We start from the raw sequence: 24,720 nt of genomic DNA, 5'->3' as shown, positions 1-24,720 counted from the left end.
GCAACAAGAGCAAAGCCCAGGACGCCCTGCCAGGGCCTCCCGGTTGTGGAGCCCCGGGGCCTGTCTGATCTGAGGACTTGCAAGGAGGGTTGCTGGAGAAATGAATTTGTTTGCTCACTGACCTAACCTGTTCACTACATTAAAAGGACACAAGAAGGGTTGGAAGTGTGGCTTAAGAGGTAGAGCATCTGCCTAGGAAGCATGAAATCCAAAGTTCAAACCCCATTATCACCAAGCAAATAAACAAAAACAGCAACAACAAAAACCCTACACTGGCATGTTCCAGGACTATTGTATGACTGGTAGAATGCTCACTCTTTCAAACTTGCTTCACCATGTAAACTTCATGATGGACTCCGTTTTAATTTATGGACTCAACTTTTGCCTTATAATGTTTCATTTGGAAATAAATGTCTTGCTTGTCATGGACTTTTGCCGAAGAAGATATTCTTGAAGAATTCATTTCCATGAAAGCCCCTTTAAAGATGCTTCTAACCTAGGCCAAGTGGTCTGGCTCATTAGAATAGATTTCTTGTAAACATCTCTCCTCATGTGGATATCTAACTGAGCACTGAAGGTGATGACTTTAGCAACCCTTGAATGGTTATGAAAAAACTGGAATGTGTTTAAATGACCTAGACATTATCTGAGATGAGCGCATGCTCTCTGAATTCTTCTGTGAGCTCTATCCTTGTCCTTTTTCTCCTCTCTGCCTGCTCCCATTTCCCTCAGGATTCCCTGAGCTAGGCCAATGCTGCCTAAATTAGCACTGGAATCTTCTTTTCCACTTCTCTGAATGAGATTGTTAATTTGCAAGCTTATGTGAATCCATGAGTTTGTATCAGTTAATACAGGCTTCCCTCCCAAGTTGGTAGACTCGGTCTAAATGGAAAGCTGTGAGATGTTCAAGACACATCTCCAATGCCTTCCTGAACTGGAGTTCATAGAAGGAAGCACACTCAACTTGCTTGTTCTTCCCGTAGCTGCCCCTATCTTCCCTGGTCCTCTCCCTCCATATAGTACTTTGAGCCCTAGATTTCCTGTTACCTTCTTGTTGAATTTAATTGATATGACTTATTAAATATTAACACAAATAGTCATAAAGTAGTGAGAGGCTGTAAAACAACTAGTCGTTAACAGGAATATGAGCGACATTGTTCTAGTTAATGTTGAGAAATCACAAGTTTAAAGAACTTAGCCATTTTTGTGCCTTGAAAATAGGTCAGCTGAAGGAAATTATCATGCTATATGCTTTTTCAAACATGTATTTAATAAAAAAAAAATCTCTCAAAATTCACTTAGGATTTTTTTCTTTTTTCTTTAACTTCTGGAAATAATAAGTTTTAATTTTGTTATAAAAAGAGAAGCTGAGTGTATAGAAGAAATGAAATTGCTTAAAGTTAGATGTTTTCTGAGTTGTTTATGTACAAAGTTTGATCTCCAGAGTAAGTGTAAGGTCTGCCCAGGGCCATGCAAGCCCTGGCCTCCCCACCTCCTGCATAAGTCCCCAGCCAGTACCTGTGTCACCTAGGTCACTGGCACACCAGTGCCATTGCAGTCACCTTCCCCTCTGAGGTCACATCTGGGCCTCCCCAGGTCACACCTCCCATTGGACAGAGGGAGGCTCCCAGGCCCTGAGGTCACATGGGCATCCTGTGTGGCCACAGCTTCCCTCACCCCTCAGCAACCCGGCCTTGAGCCTGTGCACCTCCACCACGCACTGCAGGCAGCAGTTCAGTAAATAAACTTCTCTTCCTGCCTGAATACTGCGTGGTGTTCTTTTTATCGGCTACCTAATTAAGCCTACCTACTTAAGTTACCTAGCAGTAAGTATTGGGAGTATGTTCCAAACTGAAATTAGTGTTGTCACTGATTTATAACAGAACAATCTGTGGCTTTAATTGCCCAATTAAAGTTTTGAGAGCTCTCAAATCATCAATAGTTTTGTTTTTCTGAAAAAAGAAAGGAAGAAAGGGGAGAAGGAAGGGAACTTCCTATTATCTGTGAATAATCCATTGCCCTGTTTTTCCACAAAGCAGAAGTAAGCAGTTGCTCAGACACACAAGATTTCCTAACAGGTTAGACATTGCCAGCCCTGAACAACTGATGTTCAAATAACATGATCAGCCCTTAAAACGTAATGTGACAAATTATCCGCAACTGTAAATGCTGCTTCCTCTAAATGGTAGGTATTCTCTGACCTAAGTTTTCCTTCTTAATTTAGACATATGAGCCATTCTTCCTGAGAATGATCTGGAAATAAGATGTGAGAAAACAGAGGAACCAACAACTTCTAATGACAAATTTGAAAGGTCTTGAACATTTGAGCCAAGACTGAAACAAACGAGGCAGAGAGGTAGAGAGCTTTTCAGAATGCTTATTATCAGCAACAAAGCAAAATGAATTTGACAATAGCTCAATGGGGGATGATAAGTAAGTTTCTTCAGAGTTAGAAATGGTAAATGGAATGTAATTGTACTCATAATTACTCTTTTAAGATTTATAAGATGCCACTTTCACTTGCTTTATTTAATGTATTGCACTGATGATGTTGTCCTAATAAATTTGTGGCATATTTATAATACTCCTCACTGTTTTGCTTGCAACCTTCAGTCCTCCCATAGATTTTTGGATTCTTCTATCTAGTCCTTTTACTGCAATAAATTCAAGGCCCCTTATGGTTTGGGGAATCTCTTGAACTTCAGGGGTTTTGCGAGGGATTATAGGCTTAAAAATCTCTATTTCCAAATTTCCATTATAAACATTAGTTACAGGAAATAATCCTCAAAGAAGATTGGCTAAAGGTTAGACTATTTACTTCAATTGTTTTTTGTTTTTTTGTTTTTTAAACATTTTTCACAAAATAGACTGCTAAGAATCTAATTAGAGTTTTGGAACTCCTCCATAGAAACGGAGTATGTAATGCTCACACATACATTTACAATCCAATAGGGCTTACTGGACCACTAAAATAACTCTTTAGGAAGATTGAATCTGTGTTAAGTGCTGTTGTTTAAATGCTTGTTTATTTACTTACTTTTGTGTGTGTGTGTGTGTGTGTGTGTGTGTGTGTGTGTGTGTGTAAGAGAGAGAGAGAGACAGAGAGAGAGACAGAGAGAGAGAGACAGAGAGAGAGTATGTGTGTCCTGGGACTTGAACTTAGAGCCTAGGCGCTGTCCCTGAGCTTCTTTTACTCAACACTAGCACTCTACCATTTGAGGCACAGCTCTACTTCCAGTTTTTTTTGGTAGTTTAGTGGAGATAAGAGTCTCACAAACTTTCCTGCCAGGGCTGGCTTTGAACCACAATCCTCCAATCTCAGCATCTTGAGTAGCTAGGATTACAGGTGTGAGCCACCAGCTACTGACTTATTTTTGAGACAAGGTCTTGCTACATAGTCTACTTTAGGCTTGAACTCGCTCTTTTGAACTTAGGCTTCTCTGCTTTACCTACCCAATAATGAAGTTACAGGTGTGCACTACAATACCAGGTTTGATTAATCCTTTCTTTAAAAAATAATAACTTAGAATAAATATATACAAAAGTAGAATAGTATCATGAGTATCCATCCACATGCATATCATTCAACTCCTACAGTGATTGGTCTCAAGCCAGTTCTGTGTTCTTTTTATCTTATTGAATCTGTTCTTAAATCAAGCAAGATCATCAAATAATGTACACCCGGGCACTATTATTAGCCTTTTTGAAAACTAGACAGGGTTCACCAAATTATACTTCAGCATAATTATAAGCTTGTGATGCCTTCATAAATATTCAAAGTGCCTCCTAGAAATTTGTTCTTATTCGCCTTGTACATTCATGTTTAGACTGTTACACATTCCATGACCCCTCCCTCCCCCCCCCCTCCCCCACCCGCCTCATAGACTCATTGCTAGGATCAGAATACAGTGCTCCTCCATTACTTCTTTGAGTATCTTAGGAATACTACAAATTTCCTAATTATTTTTCATAAGGTTTTTGGTGGATAACTTAAGTGTTGCAAATGTGAGTGTAAAATATTGTTCGTGATATTTAATTTCTGGCAGGCGGATTAACTTTTGGTGTGCCTATCACATCTGACATGCCATCAAACTTTAAATTTAATTCCTAGAATTCTTCTGTTGTGTCTTTTGTGTTGTCAAACACAATATTCAGTCTTCCATTCAATATTTTTTAATTAATTCAATGTTATATCTTATATCACTGATCAAAATATTTAGTGTGGTATTATTAAATAATAATAACAAAGAATCACATAATGTATTTCTGATTTGAAGAGAATATTTTTAAGTTTTGCCACTAAATAGGCTCTGTTTTATTGATTTCAAGTATATATGCCTTTTCATATTAAAAATATTTCCTTCCATTTTAATTAATAAAGAAATTTGCTTTATTTTACTTTAAATTTTAACAATTTTCAAATACTTATATGAATTACGTTGAGATAAACATATTCCATTCCTAAGTTATTGCTTCATGTTAGGTTTCTTTAGTTATGTTCTTAATACTCAACTTAGCTGCCACTGTAGTCCTACACTATAGCTCAGTTAACATGGTTGTTATTATTTCACATACCACTAAGTTATTTGATCCTTCATTCATAATTTGTTTCACATATACAACAATATGAAAGGTTGAGCTATGGTATCTTAGCTGAAACTATTTTGACATCTGGGTTGCATTTATTGTATAAAATGAAGTAAATGATTTATAATTTTTTTCAATTTCAGATCCCTTTTTATTGCATATAATTAACTGATACTTGATAGTAAGAAATAATAAACTTATAAATCAATTCATATTTATTGTCTTTAAAAAAAATCAGTTTTTCTTTATTTTATTGTCATGTTTGTGCTTAGTATGTCACTTGAATTCCTAACATTTTCATTTTAATTAAAATGTACAGACTTAAACCATACTATTAAAATGGGGGAATATTATAATATATAAATTATACCTCAGTTTAAAAAGTGAATCCAAGAAAGAAAAGATAGAAGAAAAATAGGATTATTTGGGGTTCCCTAACATTTAAAAATATTTTTCTGGGTACCGATGGTTCACGCCTGTAACCTTGCTACTTAGGAGGCTGAGATCTGAGGATCGCAGTTCAAAGCCAATCCACGCAGGAAAGTCTGTGAGACTCTTATCTCCAATAAACCACTAGAAAACCAGAAGTGGTGCTGTGCTCAAATGATAGAGTGCTCACCTTGAGCTGAAGAGTACAGGGACAGCTCCCAGGCCCAGAGTTCAAGCCCCATAACTGACAAAAATAAACAAATAAAATTAAAATATTTTAATTATTTTTACTTAAATGTGATAGGATTGTTGGTAGATATTTTAATGTATTATGATTGAGTATAAGAAAAAGCAACTGGAAAAATCATTTTTTAAAGCAACAATAGCAATTTTTGCTATAAAAAGTCAATTCTGTCTTGCTGCAATAATGAAAACAGCATGGTAACTGGAACATACAGAGGCTAGACTTTCTCTGATGCTTCATAATTACTGTCGAATGCTACTAATCCTTTTGAGCCTGTGCAAGGTCTATTCTATTAAAATATGTGCTGCATGGTCTATATTCAGTGATTTCTAAGTCTATCTACTTATTCTTATAATTTTGATGTCCAACTGAAAAGTATCTTGTCACAATATTTAAAAAGTTGTCAAAAGATGTGGAAAATTGGATATTTTCATTGGTGTACATGCTTGCAATTCATTCGGAGGTGAGCCATCTGAACTTGTTCTTTCCACTGTTTTGTCTTTGTGTTTTTGTTATCATGCTAGTACTCGGGCTTGGACTCAGAGCTTTGCATGCTCACTTGGCTTCTTTGCTCAAGCTGATGCTCTACCACTTAAGCACATCTCCAATTCTGACTTTTTGCTGGTAAGTTGAAGAATCTCACAAATAAATCTTCCCAGGTAGGCTTTGCAATTTGATCCTCAGATCTCAGCCTCCTGAATAGTGAAGATGATATATGAGCCACCAGTGCCCAGCTGTGCCCAGTTCTTTCCACTGCTACTGACAAATCATGAAGAACAGAACAGATAACCAGATTGGACAGATGGAAACTTCTATGTAAGAGAAATCTCATCAATTGTGTGTCCAACAGAGGATTTTATTTATAGACCCAGCTTGATCTAATAGAACCAGGCTTCAACTATGATCCAGAAAGGAGCATCAAGAAAGCATAATTCCTTTGAGGACCCTCTACATTCACAGCTCTTCCATCTTTACAGACACATTACTGTAATTACACATGAAATTTGAGAAAAAATGACCTCTGAACAACTGAAAATAGTGGTTGCACATTATGAAATAAGATGTGAAAAAAAGACCCTAGAAATCACTAGATGCCATCAAATAAATCTCACATCCCCCCATCCTCTCCCCCCACACCCAAAGTATTTATTAACTGTGGAGTATGGTGAAGTCTGGAAATGTTAACTGGATTGTGCATGGCTTAATAGGTAGCAGAACTAGGTAGCAGAAGTGAAGCGAGAATCCAGCTGCCAGTGAAGGGCTGGCTCCAACATTATACATTTAATGATTAGGAAATGGCCACTAGGGCTGGATACTTGGGAAAAGATTATATATTTGCCATCACTGCCTATTTCCTCCCCACCCCCTTTTTTTGTTTTGGTTTGTTGTGGGCTTGAACTCTGGGCCTGGGAGCTGTCCTTCAGCTCTTCAGCTCAAGGCTAGAGCTCTACCACTTGAGTCACAGAGCCACTTCTGGTTTTCTAGTGGTTTATTGGAGATAAGAGTCTTACGGATGTTCTTACACATTCTTGCCTGGGCTGGCTCTGAACTGCAATCCTCAGATCTCAGCCTCCTGGGTAGGTAGGATTACAGACCACTGGCACACAGCCCCTTTGGCTATTTAGATCCAGCTTCAATACAGCATAGAAATGGAATTCCAAGTATGAAATGGAATAAATAGAACTGGCCATCCCACAGGAATCCATTCCAGTGAAATTATCTATGTGTCATTAATAAAATCATAGCCAGACTCAAATTTGAGTCTTTGGAACCATTTGTTGGAAATTTTTATCTCAAAAATGTTCTATTAAAATGAGTAACATTGAGGTGTCTCCGGAACTTCAGTCAAGAGTGTTAATTTTTGCTTTTGCTTTACTGGGATCACTCTGTGTGTATTTGAACATGTCTGCTGTTTCCAGTCCCCCATTCATTCTTGCACTCTGCTCAATGAACAGCCCCCTTGTGAGCACTTTGTATTTGCAGGCCATTGTACTGGGTCCTATGCAGGACACAGTGATTTGTCAGATGGTGCCTCGTACTTCACTAACTTACAAAACAAGTGAGAGGAAAAAAAAAGCAATTTGGACAATTTAGGTGTCATTTCATTTGTCATCTGAAGGGGGAAAAAAAAGAATAAGGTGCAGAGGAGGGAAAAATTAAACTGCTGACTGAAAATGGTGTTGGGCCATGCTGGCCATGTGACCTAAAAGTAATCTTTTAACTATAGTGCAGTAGAACGAGCACAAGAAGATGAATATTGAGTCTCGGGGTTTCTGCACATCTATTCTTCTGTAAAATAAGGCTAATAATACACTCCTGTATTTTTACAGGTTGCTATAACATATGTGGAAGGTTTGGGGTTTTGTTTTATTTGTTGTGGTTGCCAGTTAGGCACTCCACACTTGAGCCATGCCACCAGCCCTTTTTGCTTTTCTAATTTTTTGGGGGGGGAGGGTCCAGTCATGAGGCCTGAGCTCTGGGCCTGGGCGCTGTCCCTCACTTCTGGCTTTTTTCTTTTTGCTTATGTGGTGCTGAGGAATTGAACCCAGGGCCTCATGCATGCAAGGCAAGCACTCTACCACTGAGCCACCTTCCCAGCCCCCACTTTTCTAATTTTTTTAACTATCATATTTCTACCCAGGCTGGCCCGCACCACTATCCTAGTCATACTTTATGGGGTAGCTGACAGTTGTATCCTACCACACCCCATTATTTTGTATGTGTGTGTGTGCTTATGTATATGTGTGCTCATGACATGTACTGGTAATAAAACTTGAGCTCAGTGTCCAGTACTCTTGATTGGCTTGCTCACAGTTAGTATTGTACCACTTGAACTTCCAGCCCAGGTTTTTGCTGATTAATTAGAGACTTTTCTGCTGAGGCTGGCTTTGAACCATGGGCCTTCATGTCTCAGAATCTTTAAGTTTCTAAGATTACAACTGTGAGCCACCATCTCTCAGCTCACATTCAGTTTATTGAAATGTCTGATATGTGGAGAAAGGAGTACCTTGAACATATTTTTTATTGTTATTGTAAAGGTAATGTACAGATGGGTTATAGTTACATAACGTACATTTCTTTTTCTCCCACTTTTTCCCTCCCACCCCATGCCCCACAAGGTGTATAGTTCATTTTCAACATAGTGCCTAGTGAGTATCATTGCTGCCTTTGTTCACCCTTTGTCCCTCCATTTCTGTGCTCTCCCTTACCCGCCCACACAAATAAACTTACATACAAGACAAAAGGAACAGAAATCACACCATAGTGACAAAGCAGAAAGAAACAGAAACAAATAGCAAAAATTTTAAAACCCTCTTGTGGCTGAGTGCCAGTGGCTCACACCTGTAATCCTTGCTACTCAGAAGGCTGAGATCTAAGGACTGTTGGGGTTTTTTTTGTTTGTTTTGGTTTTAATTTTGTTTTATTGTAAAGATGCTGTACAGAGGTGTTACAGTTACATGAATAAGGTAACATTTCTTGTTGAACATTGTTACCCTTTCCTTTGATTTTTTTCCTACGATCTCTTCCCTCCCCACCCCTCCTCTTGTTGCAATTGGTCATTTTATGTCCTTGTTATTCTCCTTCCCCTCCCCAAATTAGATAAATGCATATACAAGATGCAGGGTACCAAAATCAAATACAGTGACAACAGGGGCTATACCATAGGGGGAAGAACATGCCAAAGAAACAACAACAACAAAAGCACATAGTACATTAAAAACAACAAAAGCAAAGTAAGCCTGGGCAGAAAAGTCCCAATGAGACTCTTATCTCCAATTAACCGCTTAAAACCCAGAAGTAGCACTGTGGCTCAAAGTGGTAGAGTGCCAGCCTTGAGCAAAAGAGCTCAGGCACAGCGCTTAAGCCCTGAATTCAAGTCCCATGATGGACAAACAACAACAACAAAAATAACTCTCTTGTTTCCATTTGTTGGAGTTAATTTTAATGAACATCTTTTTTTTTTTTTGTCCTGAATAATTTATCATGTTCAAGTGTACATTTTTTGTCTTTTACCATCCAGTGTGTTTACTTGTAGACTTATAGGCACATACTAGTTACAACAAATGAGAGAAACCATGTAACCTATGTTTCTTTGGGGCTGGCTTACTTCACTTAATATGATTTTTTTCCCAAGTCTTTCTTTTTCCTTACCAGAGGTACAATATCATTCTTTCTGATGGAAGTATAAAGTTTCATTGTGTATATAAACCACATTTTCCTGAGGGGCATCTGGGTTGATTCCATATCTTATCAATGGTAAACAATGCTGCAATGAACATGGTTGTACTAGTAGCTTTATTGTGGCCTTGTCTGTGTATTGTGCCCAGGAGTGGAATTGCTAGGTCATAGGGTAGCTCTATGTTTAGTTTTTTGAGGAAACTTTTACTGCTTTCCAACAGAATAATAGAGGTCCTTTTTGGCTATATCCCCACCAGCATCTGTGATTGTTAGTTTTCTTAATAATGGCCATTCTAATAAGGTGAGGTGGCATCTCAATGTAGTTTTGATTTGCATTTCTTTTATGGTCAGAGATGTTGAACATTTCTTCATGTGTCTATTGGCCATTCTTACTTCTTTTTCTGATAAGTCTCTCTTTAAGTCTTTAGCCAATATTAATTATGCTGTTGTTTCTTTGAGGGTTTATTTTTAGGGGGCTTAACTTTTTGAACTCTAAGTATATTTTGGAGATAAGGCCCTTGTCTGATGCATAGCTATTAAAAGATCTTCTCCCACTCTGGGGGCTTTTTATTTATCTTGCTAGGTAACTTTTTTTTTCTTTATTTGGCCTGGGCTGGCCTAGAACCATGATAGTTCGGACTTCTGCCCAGTGAGGGACATACATGTTCTAATAGGAACATACATGTATTATTTCACAGCATAGTCTGATTTCTCATAAGAATATCATTAGGACCAGTCTATTAATTATAATTCAGGGACATTGAGGAATGAATGATAAAAAAATGGTTACATGAATAAGATAGAGAGGGAAGAACAGAAGGAAGGGCTGACTCTAAGATAACTGCAAAAGAATTTTAGTGGGTTTTTACTGAATTAGAAGGCATGTCATAAATTTATTTTCATTATCCATGCAGATAATGGTGAAGACTCAATTATATGTACAGATCTCATATGCAATAATGATATATAATTTGAATTGAGGTTTCAAAGCCAGGGCAACTCTTGAAATGCAAAACCTGTGAAACTTCAATAATATGCTAATTGGGAATAATTCATTTGATTTAGAATCAAATCTAAGTCTTATTAGATAAAACTCAGTGAGTTAAAGTTATTGATAATTTGATCTGTTGCACTGAAGAAGAAAATCTTCCCTACAACGTTATAGTACTTACTGGTGATATCCCTGCTTTTTCAGAACTAAATCTGCCAATCCAGGTTAGATGGGATTTTGTAATGAAGAATTAACACGTAGCTCTTACAAAATTTTAAGAAATGCTCAACCTCCCTAGCCATAGTAGAAATGCAAATCAAAACAACATTGAGATGCCACCTCACCCCAGTTAGAATGGCTATAATCAAGAACTCTAACAACAGATGCTGGAAGGAATGTGAACAGAAGGGAACCCTACTGCATTGTTGATGGGAGTGTAAACTTGTTCAACCACTTTGGAAAGTAGTATGAAGGTTCCTCAAAAGACTCCACATAGGGCTCCCTTATGACCCAGCAATCCCACTTTTGGGCATTTACCAAAATGTTCACAAACAAGACCACACTAAAGTTACCAGCACAACTATGTTTATTGCAGCATTATTTACAATAGCTAAGATATGGAACCAACCCAGATGCCTCTCAGTAGACGAATGGATCAAGAAAATGTGGTATATATACACAATGGAATTCTATGCCTCCATCAGAAAGAATGACATTGCCCCATTTGTTAGGAAATGTAAAGACTTGGAAAAAATATTAAGTGAAGTAAGCCAGGCCCAAAGAAACATAGGTTCCATGGTTTCCCTTATTTGCAATTACCAGTATGTGTCTGAGACAAGCAGAAATGGTCAGATAAATTGATGTTAGGTGAAATAATCCCCAAGATAAGGACTCAAATGTTTTTTTCTTTCTTGCTATTGTTTCTAACATATTTATAAGATGATTTCTTTGTTGCTTTGTATGTCCCCCCTCCATGGTATAACCCCTGTTTTCACTGTTTTTGATGTTGGTATAATTTGTGGAGGGGAAGGTGGACCTATTGCAACAATGAGATGTACAAGATGTTATGTTGAAAAACAAACTTTACAACTTTGCTGCGGGAGGAGGGGTGGGGGGGAGGAGGAGATGGGAAGGGATGGGAAGGGGAAACAAAGGAGGAGGCAATCATGTTTGATAAGAAATGTACTCATTACTTTTCCCATGTAATTGTAACCCCTCTGTACGGTATTTTCACAATAAAAATGTTTTTAAAAAGTATATAAAAAAGAAGCAAATAAAACATATAAATAGATATTCAACCAAGATATCCATTCAACAGATATCAATAAACAATACCACATTCAAAAAAAATTTTAAGAATCATGAGACTCATCTGTGAACCACCTTAACATACATGTTCTGATTGAACTCTGATTGGACTCATGTTCTACCTTTCTTTTGTTTTCTTTTTCCATTTTTTTTGCCAGTCCTGGAGCTTGAACTCAGAGCCTGGGCACTGTCTCTCAGCTTCTTTTTCTCAAGGCTAGACTCTACCACTTGAGCCACTTTTTTTTATGTTTATGTGGAAGACTAATCAAACTCAGGGCAAGAACTCTACCAGTAAGCCACATCCCCAGCTCAATATTCTACATTTTTAACAGATGTTTTGGGTTGTTTATTTTTCTGGTCCATTAACTTCCCTTTGAAGAATAAGATAATTGTTATGAACTCCAGTTCCATTGACAATATCTGGAGCCCTTAATTCAGTCTGCTAGTTGGAATCCCAGTTGCTGAACCTGTTTTTGTGAAAAGGAAGAACAAATGTATGTTTTGGTAATTAGTGTAATGGCAATCCCAAGTGAACTTAAAACATTTGATCTCCAATACTTGTTAGTTTGCTCTTCCTTTCTATACATTGCATGGTTTCTATGGAGAATTAATTTGAAACCAGAAAATCTTACAATATTTAATTTTGAAAGACTATCACCTTTTCTACCAAAGAAAACATTCCATATAGACAAGCATGCTTTCAAAATATCAAGTTTAATGAGAGAACAAGCAAAAATATCTGTTCTATGTGAGGCATAGACTCTAGGGACCATTAGCTCAACACTATCATTCTAGCTCAATAGGAAAAAAAATGAATCATCCCTAAGGAATCCTCCCCCCACCCAACTCCTGCCTAAAGTAAGAGCAAACTCTACTTACAAAGAAGCACTGAGCCCATAGTTTAATTTGGGGGAACCTGGTATCTGCACATCAAGTTTTCTAATTCATAAGCATATATACTTATGAATTATATATATATATATATATATATATATATATATATATCCCTTTGGTTAGGTCTTCTTAATGTCCCTCAGCAAGGTTTTATAGTGTTCACTGAAGTAATTTAATGTTTTGTCTTTTACAGATTTTATATTTTTCTGTTTTTCATGTTTTGAGATACTAATAAAAATGATTTTAAAAATTTTTAAATATTCAACACTTATTGATAATAAAGATGCAAGTGAAGTTTATATATTGACCATATCTCCAACAGTCTTTCGAACTTTTACTAGCTCTACCAGCTTTTTAATAGTCTGTGGGAATTTCTGTGTATATAATCATAGCATCTGGGAACAAAGCCTCTTTGAACTATCAATTTCCCCCTGTATTCCTTACATTTCCTTTTCTTGTCTTATCGCACTGGATAGAAGCGCTGGATAGAAATCATGCTTCTGTATACAGCGACACACATCCATAATCTCAGCTGCTCAGAAAGTCGAGGCAGGAAGATCACAAGTTTGAGACCAGCCTATGCAACACAGCAAGACCTATCAATTACAAAAAAGAAGAATGAAAAATAAGAAAGGGAAAAAAGAAAGAAGGAGTGATAGAAGGGAAGGGAGATTTGATTTGCTAAATTTTTGTTATTTTTTTAAGCTGCTCAAAAGAGACTTGAGGGAACTGAACTGGGCAAATTTAAAGAATAAATTCTATAGGCATAAAACGTTTGATATGACTCAGTTTGTGGAAGAAATGGAATCATCACTCTTACTTTATAACCTGTTTTTCGAAGTCTGATTATGCCTTCTTGTGTCCATACTGTGTGAAAGTGGAAATATACAGATGCTTATTCTTGTTAAGGCTTATTGAACTTGAATTAGCAGAGTTTACAGTTTTCATAAAATGTGAAAAAATTTCAAGCATTTCTTTGGTTATTTCTCTGTCCCTCATCCGATCACAATATCCTTCTGAATCTCCATCTAAAAATATGTCAGATCCTTTGATTTTTGTTTCTCAGAACAGTAAAATTCTTATTTCCAATAATTTTTCTGTATTTAACTTTGGATAAATTCTATTTCTATGTCTTTGGTTTTACTAATTTCTTTGTTCTACAGAGTCTGATCTACCTTTAATCCTACCCAGTGATATTTTTATTTCAGATATTAGATTTTTTTTACTCCTGGAGGCTCTACTTTTTAATCTTTCTTTTCTCTTTTATTGTGTTTATGTTGACCTTTAATTATTTTACATATTTATACATATTGTTTTAATAATCTTGTGTATTAATTTCATCCTCTTTGTTACCTTGAGGTCTATTTATCTTCATAATTTCTGTCTTTAGTCTGGATCACATTTCCTTCTTCTTGATGGGGCTAATAATTTGTTATTAAGCACTAAATGTCATTGTTATTGGTTATCTGAAGTTTGTTTCCCTCCTTTTCCAAATAGATTTTCATTTGGAAAATTGTAGGCCAGTTTATGCCTAATAGTTCTATTTTTAAGCTTTACCAGAGTTATTGTAGTCTTATGTTCCCTCCAGCGACAGTTCAGATCTGGAACTGAGAATTTTCCTCACTGACATCTCCACTGAATGCCTTGGGTGACCACTAAAGAAACACTCCTTTGCTATATGAGCTCTAGGGAATTTGTTTCCTTTCAATAACCCAGGTTTTCACTCTCTGTAGAATATCATCATATGTATCCTAGAACTTTGTAATGACTAAAGAAAACTCCTATCTGGATTCCTAGAACTCTTTTGTGTGCGTACGTAGCTCCCCTTTTCCCAGAACTATTTCACAATTTCCAGCCATCTCAACCTCCTCAAGCTTTCATAGCCCTAAACTCAAGAAGGCCATCAGGTGAGTCCCTCCCTGGAATATGCCTTTCAGATGACAATTAAAACATCAGGGGTTGGGGCTAGGAAGGTGGCTCAGTGGTAGAGCGTTTGCCTTGCATGTCTGAGGCCCTGGGTTTGATTCCTCAGCACCACATAAGCAGAAAAAAGCCAGAAGTGGCGCTGTGGCTCAAGTGGTAGAGAGCTATCCTTGAGCTGAAGAGCTGAGGGACAGCGCCCAGGCCCAGAGTTCAGGCCCCACAACCGGACCCCCCCCCCCAAAACACACACACACACACACACACACACACACACACACACACACACACACATCAGGGGTTGTCTCCTCCTAAGGACCACAGCTTTTTGCTGCCTAATATCTAATGTCTGCAAACAGTTGTGTTACTTATTTTGTCCCATATTCTAGTTGGCTATGAGGAAAGGATTTGTCTGGCTCTGACAGTTTGGTCATGGAAGTATGGACAATTTTCCTTGACTGACACTGTGAGACAAGACTATATGTTTATGCCTAGATGGTAACGTATGCCACATTACTGAGGTGAGGGTAACACACTTCAGCTCTGTGACAAATAATTATGGATCTGCCAATGAAGGCTGATAGGAAGGCACTATGTCTTGTCATTTGAATGGTTTTTGCATCTTGGGAATGAAACAATACTAACTAACCCAGGGAAGCATCTTTCTGGAGGGAAACTGGGGCAGGAATAAAAGGGAGGCTTAAACCTGCAGAAGTAGATGTTTAGCTAGTTCCTCAGCAGAAAAATGCTGATAAATAGCAACTAGAAAACCAAACCCTGGATGAGCCCTTCAGAAATCATTGCCTTGTGAGGTACAGAGAAAGATACCCTGGAAAATGCTTATTTTATTTTTTTAACAACAGACTAGATTGCCAGCTTTCATTCCCAAAGTTATAGCATATTTGTGTTTGTCTCTAGAAACAATGGTAAAACTTTAATTCTCAAGTCATTCACTTTGAACTTGTGGACAAAGAAAAGTTTTGTGTTACTGAAGCCTTCCATGACAGAGAGAAAGGTGGGGGAGGGAGGGGGGGGGGGGAGGGAGAGAGGGAGGGAGGGAGAGAGAGAGAGAGAGGGAGAGGGAGGGAGAGAGAGGGAGAGAGAGGGAGAAAGAGGGAGGAAGGGAGAGAGGGAGGGAGAGAGAGAGAGGGAGAGGGAGGGAGAGAGAGAGAGATGCATTTAAGCAGTGATTTAGAGCATGCTCAGGATATAAGGAGAGCACAGGGAGGAAACGCTGCTGTTAGGACATCAGCCAAACATGCAGCTCAAATAGATCTTTCCTTATAGTATTCCCATCTCATCAGAAGAATTATGGGTAAACGTATTTGCCCAATGAGGTCCAGAGAATGGTCTAGCAGTTTTTCAGTCCTTAGTATACTTTCATCTTTCTCCAATGTGAAGAACAACCAGTGAAGGCTTTTCCCAGAGGCTCGGCACAGCACTGGGACACATAAATACATTTCAATGTTCTATCTTGTTATTGGACTAGTCTGCTTTCTTGAATACACATTTTCATAATTTCCAAAAATGAAGACTTTAGAAGCAAATAGAGAACATTGCCAACTCCAAAGGAAATGCAATAGAACTTTTAAAGCAAATCCATTATAGGTGTAACCCACTTTAAAGAAAACCCTAGGAAGTCCAGAATCGAACCCACTGGCAAATTTGATTGATTCAAACAGCCTAATATTAACCATTTGACTAATTCAAGTTATCACATGGCTATTACTCAGGTTCAGGGACCTGTCACACACTGCACCACAGAGCCTCATGGGAGAACACCATAAGGCAAGCCAATTTGCAAATGATTCTCTAGCTATCATATTTAAAATTACAACCACCTCTGCCTCACATGTGTGTGTATGTGCATATGTGTCTGTGCCTCTGAGCACTGAAAATGGAGGTTACAGCTTTTATTTACTCAGCAGGTATTGATCTCTCTATCTGCCAAATATGTTAACCTCAACAGGAATTCCAAAGCACAATATTAATCCGTTCCCTAAATAATGGTTTTCAGCACATGAAAGAGCAGATCTCAGCAGCAGTGAGAATGTATTACTTATAATGGAAGCTAGAAATGTCCCTGGGGCAGCAAGAGACAAGCTATGTTTTTCTCACCTCATATAGATTTGCAACTCGCTTTTGTGGTTCACACTATATACTGTACAGAGCACAGACTATGTTGAATAAACCTCTGCCAGTTTGGAAGGTCAGCGAATTTCTAAAGAACAAGAAAACATGAAGCTAAGGACTGCTTACTTAGCAATAGAATAAGCTCAGTGCCCAGCTAAGGAGCAAATTTAATTAAAAATGGAGTCATTATGTTTCCATATGCAGAGACTGAGACCAGCCTGTGGGGAGATGAGTTTTCTTCCATCTTGCTTACAGAGGACATATATTTGAACATACCTAAAATAGAAAGGCAAATTGGAATCCATATGCTTTAAATAGATGAAGCTCTCATTGCATATAAGGAAAGCACCATGTTTGGCAATGCCTGTTTACTTCTCCATTTCTTATAGGATGTCAAGATGCTGTCTGTGTAAGCTCTACAGTTACTGAGCCTTTCCTGCAAAGAAAAATATATATGTATATGAGCAAATCCTTTATGTATGCTAAGTAGAATTACCCAGCTTCAAATGAGTATGTGCTACACATTTCAATTTACATGACATTTCAGAAAAGGCAAAAATATAGGAACAGAGGATAGAGAATTGGTTGCCTAAAGCTGGGAGGAGAGTCTGAGGATAGAGTGGTACATATTATTGGGGATGTTAAAATTATTTTCTTTCTTCTCTACAGGGATGGTCACAAGAATCTATGATAAAATGTGTATACAATGTTTAAATTATGCATACCCCCCAAGTAAAATTTTACTCTATAGATTTTGTTGTTGTTGCTGTTATGAGGCTTAAACTCAGGGCCTGAGCGTTGTTTGTTTTTTTTTTGCTTAAAGCTAGCACTCTACCATTTGACCCACAGCTGCACTTGTGGCTTTCTGGTGGTTAGTCTCACAGACTTTCCTGCTCAGGGAAGCTATGATGCTCAGATCTCAGCCTCCTAAATAGATAGGATTACAGGCATGAGCCACTGGCGCCTGGCTTCTATAGAAAAATGTTAAATGGATTCTAAAATTATTTGAATGCCTATCTGATATGAAGAAAACAATAAGATTTACCTTGCTATGAAGATACCGGTATTCAGCATCTCGCCCACAGTCTTAATCAGCTCATTATAGCACAATTACTTCAGCAACATTTGAATGCTATTGCAGCATTGTTTCCAGCATCATGACCACACTGCTGCTTCAGTGTCAACAAAGTTGCCCAAGCTTCTTACAGAAGTAATGTAGCTCAAACTACAGCAATTCTTTAGTGCTGTAATGGCTCCACGTCTTCCATTTTCTTGACTTTCATATCACTTCTCTAGTTTGGGAGCCAAAGTTTTAAATAGGTATCTACAAAGATACAGACATGGTAGGATATTTTTGTTCTCTTATTTCAAAAGGGTATACTTCCCATACATTCTTTACTTCCTTTGGCCTTTCTTCTTTAAAAGAAGAACCAGAAATTTTACAAAAACTCCATGACTTGCTCTTTTTTTTTCCGACCTCCTCCCTACCCCCCAAAATCTTTTGCTTGCTAGGCAGGCAGTGTATCACTGAGCTATGCCTCTAGCCCTGTTTTGATGCTGGCTATTCTGCTCTGGCACACATTTCAATACTGATCTATATATTTTAGGCTACTTGTCCTACCTCACATGACAGGCTTATGCAACTATTCTCTGCATCCTTCATGGAAATGGAGTCTCATGGACTTCTCTTTCCAGGTTGGGTTAGAAACTATGATCCTCCCAATCTCAGCTTCCCAAGTTGCTAGTATTCTAGTATCACCAGTGCCAGCTTACAAGCTCAATTTTGAGACAGTTTGTCTCAATGACGTTCTTCCTAAAAAATATAAGGCAGACTTGTATGGGTTGCTCTTTCCCTTATTCTCTTTAATTTCTGTTCCTTTGGCCATTTCCAAGTTGTTAATGAGAACTAGGGTGCTGCTTTGCTTTTCATTATGTGCAATTGTCACATAGTGTGTCTTCAAATTCAGAATCACCATCAGAGAGCAAAACTTTCCTACTTCCTTTACTGTGGATTCAGATATGTACAACTCTACTCCAAAGCCCTTCCTGGAGAAAGTGTTTTCTATTTTGTTATGTTTGGAGGAACAGAAGTGTCCGTGACATTTCTTTTTCAAGACCTATACTAATAACAAATTCTGTGGTAAACCATATGGGGAGAAACTACCCTCTTGTGAAGTTTCTTAGGTGCTACACTAAGAATCTCTAGACATTAACTACAACTGGCTCGCCAATGCTGAATCTTTGCATTTCTATCTTTGAGAAGGACAAAATCCTGTCTCTTCTTAGTTGTTCTCATTCCCTGTTTCTCTTGCTTTTCCTTGTCAGCATTCATAATTTCACTGATTTCCTGTTTCAGAAACTGAACTTGTCTTTAAGGCTCCTAACTTCAATTATCCATCTTCCTAGTCCCTGACATTGACAGAGCTCTTCAATGTGAGCCTACCTCTCTGGAGACCCTGGGTTTTATCTCCCAGCGTGCACTCGTAGAAAGTTAACCTAATTTGTCTTCTAGCTCCTGTGTCATACTTTCCAAAGGAAGCATTTGCAATAAATTATTGGATATCCTTCCAGAACTTTCCTCATGCCACTATGTGTGTGTGTCTGTCTGTCTGTCTGAACATGAGGCTCTGAGTTAAATACCCAATATTATCAACTTTAGAATAAAAAAGATTTTTTTTTGAAAAAAGATACATGCACACATATGCTTTGCCTACATACAATACCTTAGAACATCCCACTTATGGATAAAACTGTATTATTCATATTGTCCTGTGCCTTGCATTTTGTTTCACTTACACATCCCTGCATTTCAAAATAAATATATAACATTTTATTCTTTTGAATAGCTATAAACTTTATATGTAAGTTACTAATCAAATATTTTAAATTTATTTACCTTTTTGTTGTCATCAGAACTAAGAACATATGTGTTTATATTTTTGCAAATTCATGAAAATATAATTGTCGAATGAATTGAAGTGAAATTCATTGACTTTTTCTCTTACACCATCTCATGATTGTTCTACCTCCTTTATTCAACAGCAGTAGCAACCCACGGTCAACCACGGCTTCAGTCACTCACAGTCTGTTTCAAGGTCTGAACTCTGCTTTTCAAGGTATCAGTGGCAACACAACAAACCACAAATTTGAAAGTGTTAAATGATAAAATGCCAGGTATCATTTATAAGTTTTAAAGTAGCTGATACTGTTAAAATTATACTATCTTATTATTCGTCTACAGTTGTGCTTAAATTTAAGGATTAACTTTTCTCATTTAAGAATGTGGATATAAGGGGAAAGAAGGTTTTGTACTACTCATCGTTTCTAGCACCTACAGGGGGTCTTGGAATATACCTTCCTTTATAAAGTCGGGGATTACTGCGTTAGTGAGATCTGTACCTTTATATGTAATTTAAGCCAATTTGTATCTTTTTCTGAAAAGCATATTTTTCCCTCGTTTTGGGATTGATTGAGATGTTGGCACTCTGTTCTCAGAACACATATCAGGTGGTGAGATCCTGGGTTGGTTTTTGCCTCCTCAAGCTCACAAAGACCCATTGACCTCAATATTTTAACCCTCACAGCTGACTTCCAGGACAGCAGGAAGGGTTTCTTCTATCCTAGTTGGTGCTCTGGCAATTCCACTAGAAATGAATAAATTCAAATCAGTTAGTTCCTTGAATTTAAAAGAGAAGGAGATGGATCTCAGCAACAGCCAACTACTCTCTAGAGCAAGGTCAAGAAGGCTGGGGAACATGAGCTCTGTCCTCCTTTGTCCTCCCTGATGGCTCTTCAGTAGCCTGGGTAGAGACTATGGGAATCTAATGCAGTCAAATCTTGCTTGGACCAGTCTATTCATCAACCAGGTCTTGTGGTGTTATACAAATACAGCTTTGTTTTTATTTGCTATTGGTAATTCACACAAGGATGAAAATTCTGGCAGTCCTTTGGATTTTTGGCTTTCTCTCTTATAAACTCTCTCTCTCTCTCTCTCTCCCTCCCCCCTTTCCTCCCTCCCTCCCCTTCACTTTCAGCCATATATATATATGTATATATATATATATATATATATACACACACACACACACATATGCAATCATTTTTTGACTTTCAGAATGTCCAGCTCAGTTATAGTGAAAAGTCCACCTTGCCTGGTACCATTTCTTCTGAGTCCTTGCTTGAACAGCTTCATCCGGAGGTGTGGCATGGGGAGGGGAGTGTTTTGAATGTTATTACTCAGCCTTGCTCTCCACCCTTTCCTTATCCCATGACTCCTTCAACACCCCTCCCCCCCCTGCAAGAGTAGACAAGGAGGTGACACAAGGGGACTTGGCTGGGTTCTTTCATGCTCCCAGGAGCTGCCCCTTGTTTCCAGCTGGCATTCTGCAGTGAGAACATAAGTGATCGAAGTTTGTTTCAGCAAGATCTGTCAGCCCCTCCTTTGCCCACCCCCACCTCCCGAACCAGGGTGCAGCTCTGCTCCACAGTGGTCCCCACATGCCTTCCTCAGCACACATTTTGGCTGAGTCCTTCTCAACTCTTGGCCATCCACTGTATGCCTAGCTTCCCTCCCATGGGGGACAGTTGTGAACTTGAGGCTGCTGGGAGGTCCCCATAAGCAGGACCCATCCAGGAGGGGGGGGGTCTGTGTTTTCTCTCCCTCTAGGTTTCCCAGGTAGGAGTGTGGCTACCACTGTGGGCTTCTTTGACTCTCTCCAAGGCCTCGGGCATCAATCTCCTGGGTCTGGGAAATGGGAGTCCCAGATTTCCTGTGTGGTCCTAAGGTGCCCCTACCCAGGCAAGTTTGAGCTGAGCGGCTTGACATCAAACATAAGTAAGGCTGGGAATTAGTTAAAGCAGGAAAAACAGACATGGTTCAGGACATACTGCCTCAAATATGGCACGTTGGCTTTTGAGAAACCGTAAAATCAAGAACTCTCTGGCCTTCTGTCATTCCTTTCCCCTGAAGCAGGGCCTAAAAAAATACTCTGACCTTCCTCCAAAGTGGGTCATAGGTCCTTACTTGACAGATCCCTTTCTGCAGCCAGACAAAAAGAATGTCTAACATCTGAAGACTCTGTGACACAGAGAAGGATCTGAACAAACAGGCTCTACTAAGTTCCCCCATTTGGGGCACTACAAACTATACTATCCTTTGTCCAACCCGACTTCTCCACAATTAGCCACTTATTTTAACTTAGCGTCAAAACATAAAAGTTCTCTGTTTCCTTGGGTTGGATCTGAGCCCTGCCTAAAGAGGCCTCAGCCTTCTGCTAGACATTTACTGCAGAGGACTTCCAGTTGGAAACACATCTCTTGCATACTCTCAAGGACCTGAGAGTCATGCCTTTGAGTGATATAATAAAATAATAATAATAATAAAACTTCTGTCTCTAAAACTCCATGGGAGAACAGAATCTTAACCCTGGCAGCTGCCAGCCAACACAGCTGCTCTAATCTCATTTACAAAACACCCAACTCAAAATGGAGCTTGCCCTTTACTCTAAGAGTAGCATTTTGAAATCATGTGTTCATTTCCAATTGTTCAATGTTGTACAGAATATCTCCTAAGAGGTACCTTAAAGTTTAATCTAAAAATGACTATGAGCTGGATGGAATTAAACGTCTTAGACCAACAGAATTTCACATTCAGAACTAGGAGCTTCTTGGGGGGAAAGGTGATAGGTGCTGTCCCAAAGCATACTCTAGCACTACAGTAGTAAAAACTTCGAAAGACATGGCTTCATCTGAGAAAGCCCCAAACATCAGACCCATCCTGAACCCTCCAAAGCTTCCTCACTGGCAAACCACCAAGACAGATTTGAGCTTGCTTCCTCTCTTCTGTCCATTAACCTCTCTTCTGTAAAGCTCTTTTTTTATTGCAAAACAAAACAAAACAGTGCCTTAATACTGCCTTTATAGAAGATGGGCAGGAAGTCAATATCCTTGTGTCACAAACTTCATATTGAATGAATCTGCATTAACTATGTTTTTTCTTTTGTTAATCTGTCTTTATGATAGGTGCTCAGCCCCTGAACCTGAGGATGGAAGAAAAGCTGTTTCTTTTCCCCTCCAAACCTTTTACTCTACAAGTGCTGTGGCAGGAGAGAGCTTGGCTCTGTTTGGCTTTGAGGGGAGAAGGCCATTTGTTTGAAAGGGAAATGAGGAAGCAGGGAGGAAGCAGTACAAGAGTCAGGTAAGAGAAAGTATGACAAAAAGTAGACAAAAGGGTTTTCCAAGTCGGGGTGGACCATCCCCACCCATGAACTGGCATTTATGAAAATAGGTATCTACCAATGAGAATGGGAGACAAAAATCCTGTTCCTTCTGCCCATTACATGTTAATGGGCTGCCTTTCAGATCCTTCAGAAGACAATCTTGAGATGTAGGACACACACACACACACACACACACACACACACACACACACACACACACACACACACCGTTCTTAAGGGGCATAGGAAAGATTTATAGTTGGAATAGGCCATCCCTGAGACCCAGGCTTAGGTAAGGCTGCTAGGAACCCTCATATTCTGGCCAAATCTCATTCTAAGATACTCCCTGCAATGGAGAAGCTAAGATATACAACAGGTCTGTGCCAAAACCTGATCCCCACAGAATACTTTTATGCTTCCCATGTTCTGAGTTATTTCTGCCTTTGTTCACATGGTTTGAGGAAAGGTTCTATCATACATGGACACACAGACATAAACACACAGACACACATTAGTATTTGTGTGCAGCTTGCTGAACTCTCCGTGGATGTATCAGTAAACAAAGCCCAATTCCAACATATTGTCAGCCAATAGTTTATAGCAATAATTGGGTCAGAGGGAGTTCAAAAACTGAATATATGTGAATCTGTCTCCACTTCTATATCCATTTTAGTTGCAGCTTCTCATTGAAGACAAGGTATTATTGAAAATAATATAGAGGAAACAAACATATTACAGAGTAGCGAATAAATACATCTCTGTCAATATGCCATACATCAGCCCAACAGATGGCTCTTTTGCATACCATCTACTCAGCCAGGATCTGACTCAAAGGAAATAATCAGAAAGCACATCAATGAATGAATGAATGAACACTACTGAGTAAAGCAATGTTTATATAGTATATATTTATGTCTGAATGCAATAAATTAGCCAATATCCAAATATACGTGTTTTGTTTATAAATAGCATTTCTGATTTGGTTAATAATAATAAATGTTTCATATGCCATTTTGAAAAATATCAAAAATGCATAAATTAGGAAGCAGCCTCACCTTGATTCCTATCACTCAGAAATCACCAATAGTAAAAAGACATAAACATATAATATATATAACATATAAATATAGAAACATATTTATTGCTTAAAAATAGCCAGGTGCTGGTGGCTCATGCCTCTAATCCTAGCTACTCAGGAGGCTGAGATCTGAGGATCACAGTTTGAAGCCAGCCTGAATAGGAAAGTCTATGAGACTCTTATCTCTAATTAATCACAGAAAAAGTGGGAAGTGGTGCTGAAGCTCAAGTAGTAGAGTGCCAGCCTTTAGCAAAAGGAGCTTAGGAATAGAACCTAGAACCACAGTTCAAGGTCCAGGATTGGCAAAACAAGAAAAATTTAAAAACACAATCTCAATTAAATTATGCAATGCTATGCAATGCTAGATTAATATAGTAAAAAAATGGTATGTCCTGAATGCTAAATTTTTTAATGCAAAACTTCAAAATTTGCTTTTGTGCTTCAATTGGATCTATAGGTCTTGCACTAATCAGCTTTTGCCAGGCTAATGCTTTATAATAATCAGCTACCATGTATTTCTTGCTCACCTGTCTTCAGGGATAGGTGTACTAGTTACAGTCTCAAATGGCAAGGCTAGCTCCAGACTGAAGGTTTGGTCCAATCTGTTCTAGTATTTCCATAGTTCCATTTGTTTCATATCCACCAACACCCATTGGCCAAAGCAAGTCATATGGTCAAGCTCAACACCAATGAACAGAGGCTTTTATTCTGCTCTTTGTGGGATTACTTTATAGAGTCA

This window comes from Dipodomys spectabilis, unplaced genomic scaffold, assembly GCF_019054845.1.
Source record: "Dipodomys spectabilis isolate Male_0828 unplaced genomic scaffold, ASM1905484v1 ptg000001l, whole genome shotgun sequence".
Taxonomy (NCBI): domain Eukaryota; kingdom Metazoa; phylum Chordata; class Mammalia; order Rodentia; family Heteromyidae; genus Dipodomys; species Dipodomys spectabilis.
Note: the sequence above shows the minus strand (reverse complement) of the source record.